Source organism: Macrotis lagotis, chromosome X (genome assembly GCF_037893015.1).
Source record: "Macrotis lagotis isolate mMagLag1 chromosome X, bilby.v1.9.chrom.fasta, whole genome shotgun sequence".
Lineage (NCBI taxonomy): Eukaryota > Metazoa > Chordata > Mammalia > Peramelemorphia > Peramelidae > Macrotis > Macrotis lagotis.
Genome location: NC_133666.1, coordinates 311,677,324 through 311,690,481, shown reverse-complemented (window position 1 = coordinate 311,690,481; position 13,158 = coordinate 311,677,324). Strand labels below are relative to the sequence as shown.

The 13,158-nt window shown below is 34.8% G+C and overlaps 1 protein-coding gene across 12 annotated transcripts in view; it reads left to right on the top strand.

Moving 5' to 3' along the window:
• Positions 1-362: 362 nt before the first annotated feature.
• Positions 363-13,158, top strand: part of ARK2N (arkadia (RNF111) N-terminal like PKA signaling regulator 2N) — a 148,981-nt gene continuing 136,185 nt past the window's right edge. For 8 of the 12 annotated variants that reach the window (XR_012472302.1, XM_074206052.1, XM_074206051.1 and 5 more), the window contains exons 1-2: positions 363-420; positions 1,972-2,154. The gene's annotated coding sequence lies outside the window, so the exon portion shown is untranslated. Of the gene's footprint in view, positions 421-1,971; positions 2,155-9,645; positions 9,665-11,935; positions 12,066-13,158 lie in introns of those variants that run through there. The other 4 variants (XM_074206048.1, XM_074206045.1, XM_074206046.1 and 1 more) reach the window with 2 other exon arrangements.

Sequence of the window (13,158 nt, the reverse complement as noted above, 5' to 3'; positions counted from 1 at the left end):
AACACATTTATTTGATAAATGGGCTAAATTGTCTTTGAGAAGTAACAAAGGTGCCGTGCCAGTTTTTTTCTGAAATAGATATCTTTTAAAATGTTCTTTCCAAGTTATTGTATGCTTTTGATTCTTGGAAAACCAAGTCTTAAAAGATCTGAAATTGAGAATCACCCAAAGGTTAATAGGATAGCAATATATTACAAATGGAAAATTATGAAATTCAAGCCATGGAAAAGCTATTGTCAAAGAAATATATGAATGACAAAGAAGATAGACCAGTCACATAATGGGAGGCCAGGGATAACTGATGGACAACTCACCTAACTCATTGATGACCACACAATAGCAAAAGGTGAGAAAGGCTCCTAGCATATTAGGTGGACTGTCTATATTGGCTTTATAGGATCACATGGAGAAAGTGGGCAGGTATGTATTGGTTGCTATCTATGTCTTTGAAGGGAATGGCTATATTTCTGAGATCTCAGACTCATTGTAGTATTGGAATAAAGAAACTTACAGACTTATAGAACATTAACATTAGAAGAGACCTTAAGGATCATAGAGAGTACAGTAAATCTAGTCCAATCCCTTCATTTTACAGATAAGGAAGTAAGTCCAGAGAGGAAAAAGGTTTTGTTTAACCAAGCAAGATTGAAAGAGATTATAGTTATGTATTGACCTACTTACCATTCATACTTAGCTGCTCTGAAACATAATAAAATATATATATATCAATAAAATATGGCAGATTAACTTTTTTTTTACTTAGAGAGTTTGGTTATCCACTAACAATTAAAAGAAAAAGTTACAGCACCATTAGCTACTCAGTTCATGGAACCATTCAGAAACATTTATTTGATTATATTCCTATTCAGTCCTCCAACATATCTCTCCTAGACTCCCAAAGAAAAAATGGTTGATCCTTTTTCAGTCAGATGTTTCACTAAATGCTTAATATTGGAAATTATTAGAGGTTGGTTCTTTTCTAAAAGTACTACCTAAAGGATGACAAAAAAAGGAAAATGATAAATGTTGGAGAAGCTGTGGGGAAATAGACACCCTAATATATGTCTTTGAGGAAGCAGAATTGGTTCAGCCATTCTGGAAAGCAATTTTAAACTATGCTCTCAAAGTCACTAAACTTGCATAAAATTCTTGGCTCAGTGATATCATTACTATTCCCCAAAAAGATCAAAGAAAGAGGGAAAAGAAAATATGAAAAAAATATTTTTAGCAATTTTGTTGTAGAAAAGAATTTGGAGATTTAGGGGATACCCATCTTTTGAGAAATGGATCAACAAATTATGTTATATGACTATAATAGAATTTTATTAAACCATAATAAATAAGGAAAGGAAGAAAATAGATGAACTTAAGCAGAGTGAAGTAAACCATCAGAGGAGCAACAACAAAAAGCAAAAAATTTTATAACACTGTTTGATGCAATGATAAACCATAATTCCAGTGAATCCAAGATGAAGCATGCTTCCCATCTACTGACAGATGACTCAAAAAATCCTTAACTCATAGTAACCCATCAATGCTTTTTCATTCATTTATTTATTTTTAGATAAGTTCTTGCTCTCAGCACCAATTCTCTCAACTGATAGAAGTTTCAGCTCAGTCTAGTCTCTTAACAGATTTTATAAATTAATTTTGTGGATGTGAGCAGCAATTTCAGATAATTCTACTGATTCACATTACTTGAAAGGGGAAGGTGGAGAGAGAAAGAAAAAGAAATTGGAAAGGGAAAGAAATGTGACAGAAGGTTTTTAACTTCAGAACCAAGAGAAATGATTTGAAAGAGAAAAAAAAAAGTATTAGCTTGCCAAGCTTATCCTCTTTCTCCCAATTCCCCCCACTTCCCTCCCAGGGTATGGACAGAAATAGCAGTCATTTACATGATATGATTTATTGGGGCCCTGATAAAGTCCTCCACTGGCTGTTTCACTTTGACATTATTAATTCATTTCTTAGAATCCTGAATTCTTTTGGTTCAGTGGCTACCATTAAAACTTAAGTACCTCTTGAAGGGGTTATGTGACAGCTAGCTGAGAGCAAGGCCATTGGAAATGTAACACAGGCCGGAACAAAACCTGCACCGGATGGAGATTAAAGAGGAAAAGACAATGCTGAAAGGAGAGAGAAGGAACACCAAAGGTAATCATACATGCCACATAAAGAGTGTGATAATAGAAGAGAAAAGGGCTTTTAAAAATTAAAAGGGCTTTGTAATTATAAAGTGAAATTATTAATGTATTATATGAAGCTAATGACCTCACCTGAAAATAGTTTATACCCTTTAGTTCATGGATACAAGTTATTTATAGGTTAAGTTATTAAAGATACCATATGAAGTTCAGGATATAATAAGTCCAGATGAGTTTCTTAGATACAACCCTCAACCCTCAACAACCCCTTTTCTGTTTTGAATGCCTTTTTTTAAAAAACTTCCTCCAACCCATCTCATTTCCCCTTCCCATAATTTTGCCAAGAATTTATGATTTAATATTAGATCTGGAAGGACTCTTTGATATCATCCAACTTTTTTATTTTAACTGATGCACAGAAGAGTGAAATAATTTGTATAAAGTATGGATTCTTGTTCAGAGCTCTGGGGCACAAAAAATTTGTGGAATAGTTGTGACATGAATAGGAGAGTGAATCCACAGGAGACAGCCTGTTCTTTAGCTCAAGCGGATGGGCAGTTTCCTGTCTGAGAACCAAAGACATTAAGTAAAGTTACTTTTCTATTGTTCTCTGGGCTATCTGGAGCATACAGCCCAAGGTCATAGTTCCAGTGAAACCACTCTTAAGTCTGAATTTGAGGGTGAGGGAATGAAAGAAGATTGAGGCATAAATAATTGTTGGAGGATCATAGGCTCATAGATTGAAAAGGAACCTAAGAGGATTCAGTTCAACTTTCTTATTTTACAGATGGGAGAAAACTCAATTACATTAAGGTTAAGTGATTTGCCTAGGGTCACACAGCTTGAAAATGTCTGAGATGGAATTTGAATCTGGGTTATTGTGACTCTGAGACTAGTTCCTTGTCTACTCCTGAGCTGGAAGGGATCTTAGAAATTATCTGGTTCTTCATTTTACAGATGATTAAACTCTAGAAACAGGAGATCTTTGCTTTAGATTCCAGTTAGTGAACTTTGCTTTGAGAGGCTTTATGGCATTTTGGATAAGGCAGGCAGGAAGAATTGTTTCCATATTTCAACTATGACACTAATTATGTGATCCTGTGCAAGTCACATTAATACCTTTATAAAATGGAATTTTTAGATTCCAACTCTTAATCTATGATCATATGAAACACTACAACTTGAGAAGAGAAATGATTTGCCCAAGGCCATATTGTTAGCAGTATGTTAGGATTGGAACATAGGTTCTCAAATTCCAGATTTAGATTCATTCCATAGTACCATAGCTACCTTGCAGAGAGGAGAAAGGGAACCTTCTCCTTTTTGCAGAACCACAGGAAGATGAAATCGAAGTGCCTCCTGAGGCTACAGCTTAGACCAACCTTATTTGGAAAGCATATAGTACCTATCTATTTTCAGGGAATAATTGATGTCCTAGAGGGATGTGTTGGGAAAGAGTATTAGACCAGAGCTTAACCTGTTACAATTAAGTCTCTTGACAAGTGGAATCCATCCTTTTCCTCTACTTCCTGATTAAAAAAACTCTCCAATAAATATCCAAGCATTCCCTCCCCCCCAGCATTTAATGTTTGGAAAATATTCTTTAAGGGAAGAAAGTGTAGAGTAAGGGTGGCAGAGGATGATAAGAGAAAAAGATAAAGGAAAAGTTAGAAGAAACTTTAGAGTTAGAGTGAAGGGAAAAAGAAAAAGGCTCTTTATGTCTTTCTTGTCCCTTATGCCCTTAAAGTATTCTCTGCCCTCTTTAGTTCTTTAGCTAACTGATCACATCTACTCTTTGGACTTTGGTTACACCTTTTTATCCATTATATTGTAAGGTCCTTAAGTGTAGGGTCAGTTTCATTTCTGTGTGCTCTATGTATTTTCACCTCTTAACCCTTCCCCAATCAGTCCTATGTTTAAAAACTATTTATAAATTGCCTCCTGTGTGTACCACTGAAACCTCATATCAATATATCCAAAATTGATTTCATCATCTTCTCTTGAAAACTACCCTTCTCTCTAATTTTTCTATTTCTATTGATGACACTTAACAATGTCCTAGCCACCCAGATTTGTAACTTTTTTGACCCTTCCACTTCTTTGCCACATATCCAGTCAGTTACCAAGTCATATTGATTCTCATTCTAATATTTCTACCATCTACCCTTATTTCTTATCTTGTCTACAAATTAGGGGCTCAGGGCTTTATTTCTTTTTCCTTACAGAATTACTGTGATGTTGTGGAAAAAATTCCAGAATTGGAGTACAATTGCTGCTGCAATAGCTGATAACTTGCAGTAATCTATACTTTTTCATTGTTGTACGAGTAAAACTGCAAAGTATACAACTCTGACAATGTCTATCTTTCATTCAAAAATATATTACCACTCTTGAATGTTAGCATTATGCTCTATTTCAGTTCTGCCCTCAACATACTTTTGGTGGGCCATGCCCAGTATTGTGAATGAACTCCCTTCCCCTTCTGTTTATTGAGATTCCTCTCTCTTCACAACCAATTAAGAAGAAATAAATTATTAGGAACAGTTTCATATCAGGTATGTGCCCCAAAAACCAACAATCTAAATGAAATAGTTAAATATTTACAAAAGTACAAATTGCCCAGATCAACAGAATGAGAAATTAAGGACTTAATTCTACCTTGGAAAAATAAATTGATGAAGCCATAAATGAAATTCCAAAGGATTTCAGGACAAGATGAATTTACAGTCAAATTCTATTAAACATTTAAAGAATAATGAATTTCTTACTAATCATATGTGAGGGCTTTATGAGAGGGAGAAAGGGTTACATGGGATACTGTGGTGATGTAAGAATCAGAAAATATCAATAAAAAACTCATTTAAAAAAACAATTCTAATAAACTAAAAAAATAGGAAAAGACAGAGTCTGACCAAATTCTAAAATACAAATATGGTCTGGATACCTAAATTAGGGAAAGTCATAAAAGAAAAAGAAAACTGTAAACATATCCTTAATGAATAATGATATCAAAATGTTAAATAAATTATTAATAAAGAAATCACAGCAACCCATTATAAAGATTATACACTATCACACAGATAGATATTTCAATGATAGGAAGAAGGAAAGAAGAAAGGAAACAAGCATTTATTTAGTACTACTATAGCCAGATACTATGTTAAGTATTTTACAAATATTACCTCATTTGATCCCTTAATCAATTCTGGGAGAAAGGTGCTTTTTAATTACCCCCATTTCATAGATGTGGAAACTGCCTCAGATAGAGGTTAAATAACTCCCAGAGTCACATAGCTATCAAATTTTTGAACTTAAATCTTGGCTACAAGCCCAGAGTTCCAACCACTGTACCGCCTAGCTTCTTCTAAACCTACAAGCATAATTGATAACATTGATGATGGAAACAACACAAATCATAAGATATTAATATAATAAAAACTTTTGATAAGACACAACACTAAGGCATAGGAGTATATAAAACTTTATATGATGAATAGGAACTATTTAAAATTAAAAGTCTGTAGTGTTTGAGGGGCAGCTAGGTGGCACAGTAGATAGAACTAGCCCTGGAGTCAGGAGGACTTGAGTTCAAATACGACCTCAGACACTTAGTAATTACCTAGCTGTGTGACTTTGAGCAAGTCACTTAACCCCACTGCCTTACAAAAACCAAAAACAAAGTCTGTAGTGTTTGAAATGTGAATAGAAATCTTTCTAATAAATTCAGAAATAAGGTTGTCTATTAGAAATGCTAGCTGGAATATTAAGACAAGCCAAAGAAATAAGGGAATTAGAATAACCAAAAAAAGATGAAAATTATCATTTTTAATAGATGTAGGATGGTTTACTTAGGGAACTCTAGAGAGTCAACTAAAAAACTGAATCAAACAACTTCAGCAAAGTTTCAAGATATTAAATAAACCAATATAAATCATTCATATTTCTGTATATTACCCACAAAATTTAACATGAAGAGATAGAAAGTCCATTTAAAGTAGCTACAAATAGTATAAAATATGGGGAATCTATCTGACATGATATACACAGGAACCTATAGAAGCATATTTACAAAATACCTTTATACAAATAAATACATATCTAAATAATTAAGGAAATTAATTGCTTGTGGGCAGGCTGAGTCAATATAATCAAAATGATAATACTACTTGAATTTATATATTCAATGTGATATAATCAAACTGCCAAAGGAATGGTTTGTGGAACTAAGAAAAAATAGTGACATTCATCTGGAATGTCTTGTCTGAAAATCCCCCTCTCCTCCCCCCCAACCCCCATGGAATACTCATGGCTACCCCAAAACAAGAAGTCCAGTCTGAGTCTGAAGAAAGAGACCAGGGAGCTCCATGTTGATTATACAAGTAGTTTAATAATCAAAGTGGGATATTCATATTGAGACAATCTAGGATGACAACTAGACAACATATTGGAATTCCTACAAAGATCCCCCCAAAACCCCTGTGGTCATTACAGAAGTCAGGTATAAATGGAGGAGGAGTAATATAGAGAAAGTCAGTGCAGATTGACTGATATTTTAGGGTTTACTTTGCTCATCATTAGACTCAGGTGCCAGACACTTGGGTGCCATATTGGTTCTGTTTTGGCTAGAATCCCAGACATGCTAGGCTTTACAAGGCCTGGTCACTGGTTACTGTTGCTATGTCCTAGTCAGTGTGTTTTCTTTTTTTGTTTTTATTTTTTGCAAGGCAAATGGGGTTAAGTGGCTTGCCCAAAGCCACACAGCTAGGTAATTATTAAGTGTCTGAGGCTGGATTTGAACTCAGGTACTCCTGACTCCAGGGCCGGTGCTCTATCCACTGCACCACCTAGCTGCCCCAGTGTGTTTTCTTTTGACTTACATTAATGTTGGTTTAAATTATAGATAGCTTTCATTGATAGGGACTCCATGCCATTATTATTATTAAGACTTTCACTGATAAAAATTTTTGCTAAGAAACCTATATTAACCATAACACTTACTGCTAGAGAATTTTGCTAGGAAATCTACATCATGGCTTTCACTGCTTAAGGCAAGGATTGGGAATCTCTTTTCTGCCAAGGGCCATTTGATTAGTTATAACATCATTCAGGGCTCCATTTGGTCAAACATTTAATTAATTTAATCTCTAAGAAAACTACTAGATTTATTGAATGTCGAATCTTGCCTGTGGTGGCCTTGTCAACTCCAGACCAACACGGCTTGTGACAAGAAAAAGCTAATCCCTGGCTTAAGGGGGGTCCATTACAACTTTTACCAATAGGGACCCAAGATGAATGAACAAAAAGTTAAGAACATCAAAGGAATTAATTTTAAAAAAGTAGGAAAGATGAAGGTTTAGTAGTATCAGATCTCAAATTATATTACAAAGCCATAATAATCAAAACAATTTGTTATTGGATAGGGAACAGAGAGGTTGGATCACTAAAATGAATTAGATAAACAATATTCAGAAACAAATAGGCACAATAAACCAGTGTTTGATGAACTTAAAAATACCAGATATTAGGGAAAGAACTCACTATTCAACAACATTTGAGACAACTGGAAAACAATCTGGTAGAAACTAGGTATAGTATTCTGTACCATATCACACCATACACCAAGATAAGCTTCAAATGAGTGTGTGATTTAGATAGTGTGACATCATAATTAAACCAGAGGAGCAATGAAGAAATTGTCATATCAAGTATATGAATAGGGGGAGAGTTCATGACCAAACAAGAGATAGAGAGGTTCACAGAAGATAAAATGGACAATTTTGATTGCATCTTAAGTAAGTTTGTGCATGAGTAAAACTAACTCTGTTAGAATTAGGAGAAGCTGAGAATGGAGAAAAAAATCTTTGGAGCAAGTTTCTTTGATGAAGTCTCAAATCTAAAATATACATATAAGGGAATTGATTCAAAATTATGAGAATAGCCAGTTGAATTTCCCAGTTGATAAATGATCAAGGGATATGAATAGATGGTATTCAGAGGAAGAAATTCAAATTATCAGCAACAAAATTTTTTAAATTGTCTAAATAATAAAGAAATGAAAACAATTTGAGATATTTCACATGCATCATTTTTACAACTATGCGTAAAAATGACAAATACTGGTGGGTTGGAGGAAAAGCAGTACATTAATTCACTATTGGTAAAATTGTTGAGTCTAGTCATCTAGAAAGCAATGTATAATTATGCTCAAAAAGCTATAAAACTACACATATTTCTGACCCATGTAGTCCTAACCCATATGTACTAGCTATATATCTATAAATATACATATACACACCTATATGCACATGCACCTACATACATATATGATGATAATGATGTTTATTCTTCATTTTTGAAGATGACCATGACATCAGTGAGGTGATGCCATGACATGCACTTGAATTGCATTTAAGTGGGAGAGATAGGTACTGTGCTAAGTGCGTTTCCAACTTCACTTTCTCCTAGGGTTCAGCAGTCAGATATGAATCAGGGTAACTGGGGATGACCCTGAATGTGAGACACTCAGGATTGTGATTTGCCCAAGGTCATACAGCTAACAAGTTTCAAGTTTCAGAAGCTGAATTTGAACTCAGATTTTCTTGACTCCAGGAGCAGCAAACAGTCCTAATGAACACTGTATATTTGTGCTTAACATGTTTTCATATTAGTCATTTTCTGTATGTGGAATTAGGACTAGAGGAAAAGAAAGAAAATCATGGAATAAGAAAGAAAAATATAAGAGATATTTTTAAAAAGTGAACATAGTGTTCGTTCAGATTCTATCATTTGGGGGGGGTTGTTTTGTTTTTTTCCCTTTCATCTGGTGGTCTATTCATTACCCCACTTGGCTGCCCATACACACACACACCCACACACCTGCATCTGTTCTTATTGTGGTGGCAAAGAATTGGAAAATGAGGGGATGCCCATCAATTAGGGATTGGCAAAATAAGATGTGGCATCTGAATATGATAAAATAATATAAAAATTATTAAAAAGGAATTATTTCAGAGAAATTTTGTAAGACTCGTATGCATTGATACAAAATGAGGAGTGTAGTGCCAAGAGAATGAGTTATACAACAACAATATTATAAAAACAAAAAGTCTTTGAAAGACTTAGTAATTCTGATTAGGAGAATGACCAACATAATTCCAGGGGACTCAAGATATAACATGCTGCCTATTTCCAAATAGAGAGAGAACTCAAAGTGTAGAATGAAGCTTGTGGTTTTGGATCTTAGTTTGTTGTTTTTCCCCTTGGCCAATGTGGGAATTTTGTTCTGCTTGAGTATATGTGATTATAAAAGGGTTTTTCCCCCCTTGCTTTCTCATTGGAAATGGTGGTGGTGGAAGGGAGGGAGGGAGAGAATTTAGACATGAAAATTATATACAATTAAATTAAAAAAAAGAAATCTCTCCCTCTGTTCCTTCTCTTCTTTTTTGCTTCTTTCTTTCTTTGTCTTCTAAGGTTCTTCTTTCTCTATGAAGCCATATTTGACACAGATCTCCCTTCACCAGGTAAAAATGATCTCTAATTTCTCATAGCACCTTGACCAAACCTTTCCTTTCTAAGTATCATACCCTTCCTTTTATTAGTCATGTATATGCTTTGACCCATATTAAATTGTAAGCTTATTGAGAGAAGGGTATTTTTTTATACCCAGTATCTTTGCATAGAAAATGAACTTGATGTTTACTAAATTGACTTGGGGAAGCAGTAGGGAAAGGAGAAAAGGAGTAGGAAGCAGGAAAAAAGGATAGGGAGGATGAAGGGAAGAAATAGAAGTGGGAAATTAGAGATAAGAGAAATGAGAAGAGAAAGAAGTCTGTGTAAAAGCAGATGTTGTGGGGCCAAGAAAGGCCAGGATGCTTACCCTTGCCCACAGAGAGGATCACCCATCTCTTGTTTCATTATTGAAGACTTAGATTTAGTCCTGAGGATGTTTCTCCTCCAAAGAGAGGCATCAGGTTCTTTTCTCACTTCATGTGACTCTTTACATCCCCTGAAGTCCCAGAAAAATCATTTAAATTTTATTTTTGTATCATGTCTAGGATCTTTCCAAAAGCATAGAGAAATGTTCAGGTATAGGACAGCTATTTATCACTCTCTACCCAAAAGAAATGCTTAATGGTAATAGAAATAACAATGTTTATAAGGATAAGGATAAGTAATTAGCATTTATATAGCACCAGCTACTTGTGTTGAATGCTTGAGGCAAAAGATGAATAAGAACTCATTGACAGTCTCTTTTTCTTGACATTTTATTTTATTTTTCCAATTACATATTATGAAACATTCATCTACATGTATCCCTTTCCTACCCCCCTCCTCCCCTCAAAAACAAACAGTCCTAGTGAACACTTCATGTATATTTGTGTTTAACATGTTTACATATTAATCATTTTCTGTATGAGGAATTAGGACTAAGGGAAAAGAAAGAAAACCATGGGATAAGGAGGAAAAATATTAGAGAAATTTTTAAAAAGTGAACATAGTATTCATTCATATTCTATGGTTTGTTTGTTTTTTTGTTTGTTTTGTTTTGTTTTTCCCCTTCATCTGGATGTGGATGTCATTGTCCAAAATGAGTCTTCCAGGATTGTCCAAGCTTTCTGAACTGCTGAAAAGAGTTGCATCTGTCAAAGTTGATCAACTCACAATGTTGTTATTAATGTGTACAATGTTCTCTTGGTTCTGCTCCCTTTGCTTAGCATCAGTTCCTGTAATTCTTTCCATGCCTCTTTAGAGTCCAACCATTCATAGTTTCTTATAGAAAATAATACTCCATAATATTCATATACCATAGCTTTTTCAGCCATTCCCTAACGGATGGGCATCCCCTCAATTTCCAGTTCTTTTCCACTGCAAAAGGTACTTCTTTGAATAATTTGGAATGTGGGATTTTTCATATTTTTTATGATTTCTTCTGGACATAGACCTAATGTTGATATTGCTAGGTCAAAGGGTGTGATCAGTTTTGTTGCTCCTTGGGCAACAAACAAGTATAACACTGACTACTGTGGAAATCCTGTGGTTCCTAGCTGGGTATGCCTGTATATATATTAAGTCAAGTGATCTATGACTGCCAGGATGTTTGTGTTAACTATCCCATTGCAAAGATATAAAATCTATATACACCAACTCTAAAGACATGTTGCTTATGTTCTCCCAGGTATGCAACTGGAGGTGGTAACATTTTCCACTGAATATACCATTTTTAATTCACTTGTATGTGTCTCAATTTTCTCAACTGGAAAACTGTAAAGAACAAAAACACTTACTTTTCAGAATTATGAGAATCAAATGAGATGATATTGGTAAATTGCTTAGCATACTTTCTGGCACATAATAGGTGCTTAATGATTGTTTCCACTAAATCCAAAGTTGACTCTTACCCCAGATGTCTTAAATCACTTAGGAGAGTGTTAATAACCATAGGTAGTTTGACTTTGTCCACCATGAATTGTATTTTCATTCCTGATAACAGCTATATTTTAATTAGACAATCATATTTTAAATTGAATTTTAAGTTTTGCAGGGAACAGGTAACTATAAGGCCAAGAAATCCTTCTACTTATGGACAGGATAAAAATGTCTTTCTGACAAATACAATAGGTTTTTTTTTTGTTTTTTGTTTATTTTTTAAAATGATTGTTTATTCCAGGTATGCCATTACAATACTAAACAATGCTATCAGAAGGTGATATTTACAATATAGAGAATGAAGTATTTAGCCATTTTTATTCATTGCAGATATTTTGAAATAAATTTGCCATTTTTTTTTAAAGCATCCTTGTTCAGTGTTGCTACATCTGATCAACTTTGCCACATAGGTGATGATTTCAAGCTGTTGTTTAGCCTTCTGGTTTAAATTAGGAATTGCTACTTTTGGTGCTGATATCTTCTTTCAGGATCAAGGTGGGTGCTTTCAAACAAAATCTTGTTTTTTATTCCTTCTTGGACAGTTCTTTGCTGGATTCTTTGCTTTGCATAATTATATCTACAAGGAAACCAATGTTCCCAAAATAAATACTCCTACTGCAACATCACAAGATCTTCTAATTCTACTAGTAAATAAAAAATGTCCAAAGCCAGCTAAGGCAGATCCTAATGATCCACAGAGTATAGAGTCTCGTGCACAGAGTATAGTTTGGACATCCAAAACTCCTAGAAGCTTAAAGGGCTTCCCCTTCCCAGGCTTCCCCTTCCCGGGCTCCCCCGCTTCGCTCTTAGGGTCCATGATGACAAGCCAGCCTACAATAGGTTTTTGATGGTTATTTCTCTCCTGCTACAAAACTATGTCTAGGGCATCTAACTGATGTTGGCGTGTAACACAAAAGATTTTGTCCACATTTGCAACAAAGTCAACACTAGTGAATGTGGGCGGCAGTTAACAGAAACTTTAAAGGCCTGATCATATTTCTTTTTTTTTTTAGATTGTGCTGTCTTTTTTTTTAATATTTAATATTTATTTATTCTCATTTTGTACAAATAATGTTTTTTATACATTAATAAAATATTCTTGTTTAAGAGTAAACAGAATACCCCCTCCCCCCAAAAAATATAGACTCGCTTGAGCGATAAAGTAAAGGAGAGAGAAAAAATTAAAATTAAAAAAAATAATAGCAATAATTGTACTTATGGCCAGGTAGCACAATGGACAGAGCACCAGTCCTGGAGCCAGGAGCACCTGAGCCCATATCCAGCCCAATACACCCAACAATCACCCAGCCATGTGACATGCAAGCCACCCCAACCCCACTGCCCTGCAAAAAACAAAAAAAAAAGAAAAAAAAGACCCAAAATAAAATAAAATAGTAATAATAGTAGGGGTGGCTGGGTGGCGGACAGAGCATTGGCCCTTGAACCAGGAGGACCAAGGTCCAAATTCAGCCTCAGACACCCAACAATCACCCTGTTATGTGGCCCTAGGCAGGCCACCCAGCCCCATTTGCCCTGCACCCCCCCAAAATAATAATAATAATAAAAAATGTGCTTCAGTCTTTGTTCC